Source organism: Apostichopus japonicus, chromosome 1, assembly GCF_037975245.1.
Source record: "Apostichopus japonicus isolate 1M-3 chromosome 1, ASM3797524v1, whole genome shotgun sequence".
Taxonomy (NCBI): domain Eukaryota; kingdom Metazoa; phylum Echinodermata; class Holothuroidea; order Aspidochirotida; family Stichopodidae; genus Apostichopus; species Apostichopus japonicus.
The window spans coordinates 12,250,520-12,260,387 of record NC_092561.1 but is presented as its reverse complement, the minus strand read 5'-3'; the positions used below and the strand labels follow the sequence as shown (position 1 = coordinate 12,260,387).

At 37.1% G+C, this 9,868-nt stretch overlaps 1 long non-coding RNA gene across 1 annotated transcript; it reads left to right on the top strand.

Annotated features, from left to right (window-relative positions):
* The first annotated feature begins 1,440 nt into the window (after nt 1–1,440).
* On the top strand, nt 1,441–7,944 carry LOC139967722 (uncharacterized). The gene is made up of 2 exons (XR_011793102.1): nt 1,441–1,800; nt 7,159–7,944. It is a non-coding gene; the product is annotated as an uncharacterized lncRNA (long non-coding RNA).
* Nucleotides 7,945–9,868: the final 1,924 nt, after the last annotated feature.

Below are 9,868 nucleotides of genomic sequence, written 5' to 3'. Positions count from 1 at the left end.
AATTTTTAACTTGCAATTATATACAAATTTTTATTTCAAACGAATTGTAATTTCTTTAAATGATTATTGACTTGTTAATACAATTGATTTGTTTTAATGATATACTATTACATTTGTCATGAAACGTTACTTGGTAACACTGAATTTACTAATTCATAGTAAGGGATCACTAAGTGATTACAATGTTTTGTAAATTTGTAACAGCTAGTGGAATTACTATTGTGTAACACCTAGTATTTCATAGTTACAATTAATTAATTCATTATTGTCAATTAAAAATTAAATGTTAACATTTATAGTTACAAGGGTTAACAGTTATGATCATCTATGGTCATCATAATACACATCACACTTTTCCATGGTCAAGAATATGTTATATTTGATGCTCAGTTACTGAAGCATACATGTTAAGTCATCACTTTCTTTTATTTTGACAAATGCTGAGCACATGAAAGGTCAAATCTCGGTCAAATTGATTAGACCAATGAAAAAAAAACTGGGCCTAGCGACGGATGTTACTACTTTCCAAATTAGTTATTCCTGTTTGTCTATGAGTTGCATGTTCCCTTTAGAAGTTACGGGAAACTTCTTCGGCATATTCGACCCCCAACGTGTGGATTATTTCTTCCATCTTATTTCTTTTGGATTCTTGAAACTTTCATTGCATGTGGTCTTCGGTGTACCGAGACGAAATTACTCTCCTGAAAAAGGGAGGGGCGCCGCAGGGCCGACTTGAATGAGGCGGGAACAACAGCGTTACAGCTCGGTGTACGTTACTGGGCGGGAGCACAGCCGGTAAATAGTCCACGCTCACTTAATTCATATGTATATAGACATTGTAAAGGGAGGACGAATTCTAAGTAGGCGCGGCTCAGCATCGACCGGCGATTTGTAAGTGGACGATTTCTGAGTCAACGGCCATTTCTGAATGAACGGTTTCTGTACTTCAACGACGATTTCAAAATGGGCGGCTGTTGCATTTGAGTAACGATCTCTGAGTAGACGGTCTCTGAGTGAACGACCATCTCTGAGTGGACGGCGCCTCACGTTAACCGGCAATTTATAAGTGGGCGGCTGCTTGCATTTGAGCAGCGATCTCTAAGTGAACGGTTTCTGGGTGAACGACCATTTCTAAGTGGGCGGCGCCTCACGTTGACCCTTTCCGCGTTCCATAGTTGTGATGGCGCGGGTTACGACTTCGATACCCGACGTTCAAGGATAAACTTTTTCATTTTTTCGCAGCTCATTTGAAGAAAATACGAATTACTGTGCTTCTTTGTCCTTATGAAAAACCAACTCAGATGATGGGAGTTGAATATAACAAAATATATATATATTTTTTTACCAACCCAAATCTCAGATGGGGGGCACTCGGGGGGCACTAGGTTTTCCGGGGGGCGCGTGCCCCCCTGGCCCCCCCCCCCTTGGCGACGACACTGCCGTTAATGTCCGAACATTTACTGCAAAATCTTTGGATTTAACTTGTCAGCGTTGATTTCTTTGTTGAATATAACAACAAAGGGAATACAATCTGACATTTTGACCTCGTTCAGGTAGAAGTTTCAGCCAATCCTTTTTCAAGTTTCTCTCCTTACCGAGCAAATACGTATTTGTCATACAAACCGGAACTCCTAATTGGTCAATAGTATAGTGGTAGTCATTATCATTAATATCGTCCACGAAGCTGACACAGAGTCGCGCAAAGCAGATGAGGCGGCAACATCCTAAGTTTTTGTTTATTTCGAAATGAGAGAAGGAAAGTTGTGGTGTTCAAGGAATTCAAAGATTTGATTGGAACCGGTATGCATTTATTTTGGAGATAATCTGTGTATATGTTTAAAACTTCTCGTGAAAGGATAGGCGATGTACGATTGTACGAAGCCAAGAGAAGTTACGTTACAGTACTTCATCATAGGCAGATACCTAACAGACATACGCCTACTGTGTAACTTAGGCCTAGGCTAGTGGTTGCCGAAGGCCTAAAGCCTAGGCCGAGTATCAGATGTGTAATGACGTTATATCATTGCGTAGGCCCAGAGCTGGTAGTTTACTAATTGCCCTTGAACAGGGCTGTGTACCACTATTATCTGTATCACTTATGTATTTCTAAATATGGTATGTCCATATTTTACTGATACGATGTGAAACGGAGACAGAAACCATAGTCTCATAATAATAGTAAAGCTAAAGGCGTTATTATTGACGCACCTTCAACTAGTAGTATTAGGCCTAGTACTATTACTACTACAAGTACTACAGTACTACTACTAGCAATGATATAGTACACAACCTAAACCTTTTCGCACTCAAGCAGAGTTACATATTTCACGAGTTTGAATCCATTGCAGGTATATGCTGATCAAATTGTGTGTTATTTTAAGCTTTGATAACAACCTCCCAGTTTTGCACGTACATATTTTTGCACTTTGAAATGTTACTCCCTAAAAATAACCAAAATTGCCTCAATATGATAGTACCACTACTCTCTGGGACCTGAGCTTAGAGGCACAAAGCATAGCAAACAGCATCCAAAGTCAATGGATGTATACCTAGGTCTACACTACATTTAGCTTATCGACAAATGTGTCAATTTAGGGGTATAAAAGAACTTGACACAGCAGACATTTTGTCGTCAAATTCTGCTCAATTGTATGTTGTGTATGCACAGAACAATAAATATTTTGAGATCATTACATTTCTGAGAAACTACACATGAAAAATGCATACAGTTGAGTGATTTGAATATTTCTTTGATAGACATTGTTAATCAAATCCTTAAGTGTGTCAATTTTGAGCCCACCATGCTACTAATACTATGTAGCCTAGCCCTGTTCAAAGATAAGTTGACAACTTGACCTAGCCTAGTAACGCCTAGGCCCTATAGGCTAGTTACGATTAACTTAAAACTAAATTAGGGCTACAGTTATATTGGCAACCAACAAAACTAGGCTTAGTGTCTAGACAAGACCAAAGACGTATAGCCTGACTCGTCATCACACTGATTATAGGCCTACAGGCAACATAATTTAAAGGTGGGTTCTTGATTGTTTCGTGCTGCCACAATTAATAAATTCCATTCAATCTCTTGCTGATGAGCATGTCTGACTTTTTAAATTGCTCATCTCTGTTTCACAAAAATACTTAAACCATCTTAGTAGGCTTAAATGAAATTGTTACACTGGAAAGCCATAGGGCATCAAATTTCATGCCTAGTAGTTTGCATCCCTTGATATTCCACAAGAAAGTTGTATACAGATTTTGCCTACATAAAGACCAAACATGTGATAGGCCTAGGCAGGGCTGAAATTTCATGGTCGTCATATCGCCCGAGACGACTAAAACTTCTTTTGGACAACCGAAATCGCATTTGAGTTATCTGACAGACAACTAAATTATTGTGGAAATCTTCAAATTGCTTGGTCCAGCAGATGCAAACTTGTTTTTGTTGAGAAACAAACCTCAAGTACACTTTCACAACTGGGGACCGGTCAACGGAAAACATAACAAAACACATTTTTGAATGAACATCTTTCATTATTTCTTTTCAAAAAACGATAACTTCTTCAGATGACAAGAACCAAAAGTCCTCCTACTCCTACAGATCATTGAATTTGATTGAAAATAAATATATCATAAAATAGGATAATTATATTTGCAAATATAGGAATAATAAGTTTATAATCATGAACATATTTCCATAATGGATTTTTTTATTTTTAAATATATTCATACATAAAAACGACATATATGTGTTAAAAAATTTAACAGTGTGTTAGTCATAAATGTTAAAGATTGTTTAGACATCCCTACAAACCGTGGAATAAGAATGTTTTTTCCCACATTTTGGAACCAATATTCCTTATGTAAATTACAAAAGGGTCATTCCATATCAAATCACCAAATTTTGGAGTATGTTGTACTTTACCATCTTTAAAAAATTCCCAGATTTATTGTATGATTGGAACACCATGCAATATTGCATATTCTGAAATTTTCGGTTGCATTGCTTCACAATTGGCTGATTTATCACACTTTGAAATTCCGCAATTTGTCGCCACCGTGGCATTTTGGCATTTTCTTGACTTTTGAGGTCTCATTTCTCAGCAACTAAACATCCTACTACCTTTCTATTACAGATATAGAGTCTATCCCATAGAACAGGAATATAAAAAATAAGGCTACAAAAATATTGTCTTGTAGGGTTAGGTCAACTTAAAAGTGTCAAAACATCTGATTTTTTGTAATTTTCACTAAAAAATGTGCTATTTTAGTGATGAATTGCTCCTAAACCATTGCTTCAGGGTACTTGATTCTTTCAGAGGTAATTATGTCTAGTACAAACAATACAAAATAATTATTACAATGCTTTCCTATACCATATTTGCAAGTTGTGCAACTCTAAAGTTGCTATTTCGTGCTGCAATTCAGCATGAGGTAAATGCCAATTTTTTACCAAAGTATTTTAGAGCTGTTAGGGTTTTATACTCTAATTATAAGTATAAAGTTCTTACACCTTAACAAATTTCAGGGTTCTAACTTTTCTCAATATTAATTTATCAAGGTGTTAAGTTGCTCTGATGTATAAAAGAGGTTGTCTTTGACAGCCAATAACTCAAAATGCATCATGTTGAAAAAATCTGATAATTTTTCTGGAAGAGATATTGTACCACTCTGTTTGTACAAAAAATTTCAGGAGGGTGTTTTGCCTTATTTTGAATGAAAAATCCTCAAAGTTTGGGATTTTTAGGAAAAAAACGTTTTTGCCTATTTTATGTTCCACATGTTTTGAGCCTGGGTATTGTACATTTTTGTGCTGTCCAACACAACAACAGTAACTTAAAAGTCAGACACGATGTACACACGATACAGCGATGGACATCTCAGGTCCAGCTAAAGATAACAAAGGTATCAGGTTTCATTACTGCATTTTGTAGTGACACAAACAAACATCACTTGGCTTGCAAGCAACAGAAAGTTAACTTTTTCAGATGGCTGCATGCTATGGAACGCGAAAAGGACCACAACATATGATGATGTTAATGATGATCTAATTTTATACGATCATGTACTGAAAACTTATGATCATGTACTAAAAATACACGATCATGTACTAAAAATTTACGATCATGTACCAAACATATACGATCATGTACTAAAAGTATATGATCATGTTCTAAACATATACGATCATGTGTACTACAAACGTACGATGTACATCAAAACAAATACGATCATGTACTAATAATGTTATGTTAAAAAAAAGTGGCGTCTGCATACGCGTATGTATATTCATATGTGGCGTCTGCATACGCGTATGAATATTCAGTATAAACTCATTAAGAACCACTAGGGGCGGGGCTTCGATATCAACTTTGATATTCCTAGGGGTACGGTACTTTGTAATCAACGGGTACCGGTAGCATACTATATTATTAATTTGAAGTGTGTGATATTCACTGAGGATTGGCTGTAATAATACTTAATAGCTATGTGTATGAATATTTAGCAGACCGCGAAAATTGTTTTGGCATTTCAACGTACGTACGTTTGGAACGTATACAGTATACTACATGTGCGTACGAATGTACACTATTAACAAATAGTATTAAAGGCAAAGCACATTAAACGGCGATCAAATACGATTTTAGATATTTGCTTCATTATAATTATACTGTCTCAATTCACGAGAATCATAGATGATATAATTGAGTCTCTGGAGCTCGAAAACACCGAGCAAGTGAAGGAAAATTTCCCCAAAGAAAGGGTAGGTCTTCCCTAAACATAGCCGTAGGAGGCAGGGGTGCTGGGGGGGGGTTGTTGCACAAGCCATCAGAGCAGGATGGGGCCTAGTTCTACTTTGTAATAAGTCAAATCTATAAATCTTCCTTGCTTCAGCAAGTAATATTATTTGGGGGTGGGTAGGTTGGAGTGATTGAAACCTGCATGTCCCCTACAACTTTGCAGTAATTTAAAAAGAAGTAGGGTGGGGGGGGCCTTCTTTTCTCAAAATCATTAGTCATGCCAATTGATCTAAAACATAATGCATTTACTAGTTTGGAATCAGGTTTGGACTCAAAGAACTATTCCTTTTTTTAAATTTTTGTTGTTATAAAGATCAGCAGACTTAATCTAAGCACATTCATCAATATCAATAAAAAAGGAGCACTTAATTGAACTTGTTATGTGTATTGAAGCTTATTAATGTCCATGTTTCTGAATAAATTAGCACATTATATTGGAAGATTTTGCAGATTGAAGTAAGAACAGCAGTGTAAGTAACTTTGTGTTTATATAAAGCCCTGAACGGTAAAGTAAAAGAACACAGACAAATAGAGAAAACCATGATTACGTCTTTCACAAAAGAAAATGTAATATTAATTACATGTCTATAATCTTACTTATCTTAGATCATAGTGGAAACAAGTCTATATTTGGCAAGGAATACAACTGATCAAGAAATACAGAACTGAATACAAGTGAATGATAAAGTCAAGGAAATAGAGACTATCTTTGACCCAAGATAACTTTGACCTATGGAAAACAATAGCAATCAAATACTCTCCAAGGGCTACTTATTAAAGTGTAACAGTTAACAAACTTCTCTTCTTGAGATATGGCATTAGCACTAATGGCCGTAAGCATAACAATGGGATTATCTACCCACCAAGTGTTATCAACATTTGCCATGAAACCAACTTTCACTTCTTGGGATATAAACTATTGTCCTCAAAATGACCTTCATGCAATACCGAGTCATTATTCATTCACTTCCCATGCTCCATTCATCTCCCATTCTTATTTCCTCAACGTGCCCCATTAGTCTACCATACCCAATTCATCTAACACACCATTCACATACCTCCATTCACCCACTAACGCCACCCACCTTTTGCCATCGGCTGGTCTTCCAAATAAACTTCTAACTATTTAGTCAGTCCAACCTTAATAACAACCTTTACTCACTCTATTGCACTTCAACACACCCAGCCTGTACTTTAGTTTGACATAAGTTTCTAAAAGAAACATGCTAAACTTTTTTCCCCATAGACATCAAATAGGGCTTACCTATTTACCAAATCAGAATAAAATGTTAATAAAGTCTACTATATTTCCACTCTATTCTATTGACACTATTTTTTTTCTTTTCTTCTTTTCCAGACGCTTTGTGGAGGTTGATCTGACAGATTAACATACAGAGGGACGGCTAACGTGTGAACATGCAGAGAGACAAATGGACCAACAGACAAATAAACAGATGAACAGTAACGATGTTGTAACCCCTCTTCACCAACTTGGTCGGCAAAGAGATAATAAGTGCTTTGCATAAGGACATAATACAGGTGCATTGACCAGGAATCGAACTAGGAACTTTTGCTGTTTGGCTTTGCTAAAAACTTTTAAAAAGAAGAGTACTAATAACTTTGTGTAGGGTTGAGTTAACTTACTTTCCTTGCTCCAATGCAACCATGCCTGTTCCCTGTGAAAGGCACATAAAAACTTCTTTGTACCAGGAAACACTGCATGCAGTGCTTTTTATTCTTGTTCGGAATAGTCAAGCATGCAAGAACTTGGAGTTCCATTCAGAGTTCCATGTTTTGATGAAGTTAAGGGCCTCTGTTATCGCAACAGTTGTTTTATCCTCTGTGATGAATTCAGCCACAGGACTATAACCAACATTGGTCCTCACAACTACCAAGAGCAGGGTCATAGCATATTTTGTGGTCTTGTAGGTGGCATCAATGAGTACCATGTCTCTATAACGCTTTAATAGCAGTTGTTGCTGGCTGGTCTGATGGATGAACAGGAAAGCAGTGCTTTCTCCGGTGTCATAGCTGTCGTCATCCATGTCATCCCTATCATCTGTTTCTTGGACAAAGCCTTGTGTTTTGGGCTTTCTATGGATCTGCACATCTGAGATACCTGTAGCTGTTTTGGCTTTTCTGAGCACTTGTGAAGAAAAAACAATCTCGGTTGTCTCCACTTTGCCAACCTTCACTTTAGTTGGTCAAGTTGTGCAAACCTTGTAACACGATATCTCAATATTGGAAGCTTGGACAGATCTCATACTTGGTTGAAGGTGTATAACATTGACTAAAAGAAGCCTATTGATATGGTGGAGGTCAAATGTCATTTGGGGGAAGCAGGTAAAATTGTGAAAGTCTTGTAAACATGATATTGCAAGGAGGAAACCTTGGACAGATTTCATATTTGGTTTGGTCAAAGGTCATCTGAAGTCAACAAACACCAAACATTTACTTCACTCCCCTCTTACCTGTCTGTACACTAACCACCTTCCTTAACATAATATCGCAAGAAAAGCTTGGACATATCGAATATTTGGTATGTAATTTAACACATTGAGTACAAAAGCCTAATGTTGTGGGCGGAGGTCAATGGTCGTTTGAGTTCACCAGGGGTCAAATGGTCAAATTTTACACAAGATTTCAACAAGGACAGGTGTCATATTTAGTATGTTATTTGTCTAACAGTCTGTTGTTGAGGTCAATGGTCATTTCAGGACAGCCTGTGTCATTGTGAATTTATTGTGGCACATCACACAGCTTTTCACTGTATTACTAAAATCAAGTATGTTGTACACCCCCACTAAACATATTGTCAGATTCATAAAGAAAACTGCTAATGTTACATCATCAAAACCGTGATGCATTTTTGCATTCTGGGTAGGAGCCAATGGCTATTTTTTCCCCCCTTCTGTACAGCATTGGTTATTAATGTTGTTTACTGGGTTGGATGAACCGGATTGAACCTTAGTTTGTGGTTCCTTGGGCCGGACAATTTTTCGATCCAAATCTCCTGGAAAACAAGGACCATGGGTTGTATATAATGTATTTCATTCTACAAAAATAATGTAAGAAAATATGCCATGTGAACAGAGAATATCTAATATTTCATATGACCAAGTGCATTTTGATCTCTGTTAGCAAGTACAATTTTTATTTTACAAATGTCACAATGTGATTTGATCCTATACAACACTTCTCCCAGCCTAGATCAGTTTCTTAAATATGTGGCCTGATGCTTGTTCATCTGGGCAATATAAAACAGAGCCTTGTCTTCCTTCCCGATTAGATATTATGCAGCTCTACAAGAGAAAGCATGACATGGTTGTCCATGGATGTTGGGTCTGAAGTGCGTACCAGTGAGAAGGAAAGAAGGGAGGTGCCTCTGGCCATAAGAGACAATTGTGGTTTTTTTAAGCCCCTATGTTGAAGTATTAGTAAACTTATCATTCATAAGCCCCTATGGTGAAACTTTAGTAAGCTTATTTCCAAGTAATGGTTTTGAGGCAATCCTGTGAGAGGGAACAAGTGGTAACCTCCCCCCCCCCCCCATTCCCCTTTGGTAAATTTATATTTCTAGTTGTGTATTTGAAAATGTTCTCAAGGTCTGGGAAACTGTGGGAGAAGACCTTATAGAGAGCACCTGTCCCCACCCCCAGATTCCCATCAGTGGGTTTATTTGTACTTCTTGTGTGCCAGATAAAAACTTCACATGGTCATGTATATTATGATTCTTGCATTGTATGTGTAACACAGAAATATAAAATAAAGAAGTTATATCTGTTTGTTAGAAGTTCCGGAAGTGGGCAATGTTTTTGATCCTTCCAAGTTTGCTGGACTGAGCCGCTGCAATTTTCTTTAGACCTAACGTACACACTCCACCAAAGTTTTCTTGCCAATCAAAAGCACCTGGTAATGAGCTTTAACAACATCAGCTCCCAGTTTTCTTGTATAAAAAGGAGGGCACTGTCTTATAAGTTGTTGAAAAATATCAAATGTTGACCAATTGTACACAAATGTTGTTACATTGTTGTATCAAGCCAACTGTAAATTAAGAGACCTTTTTG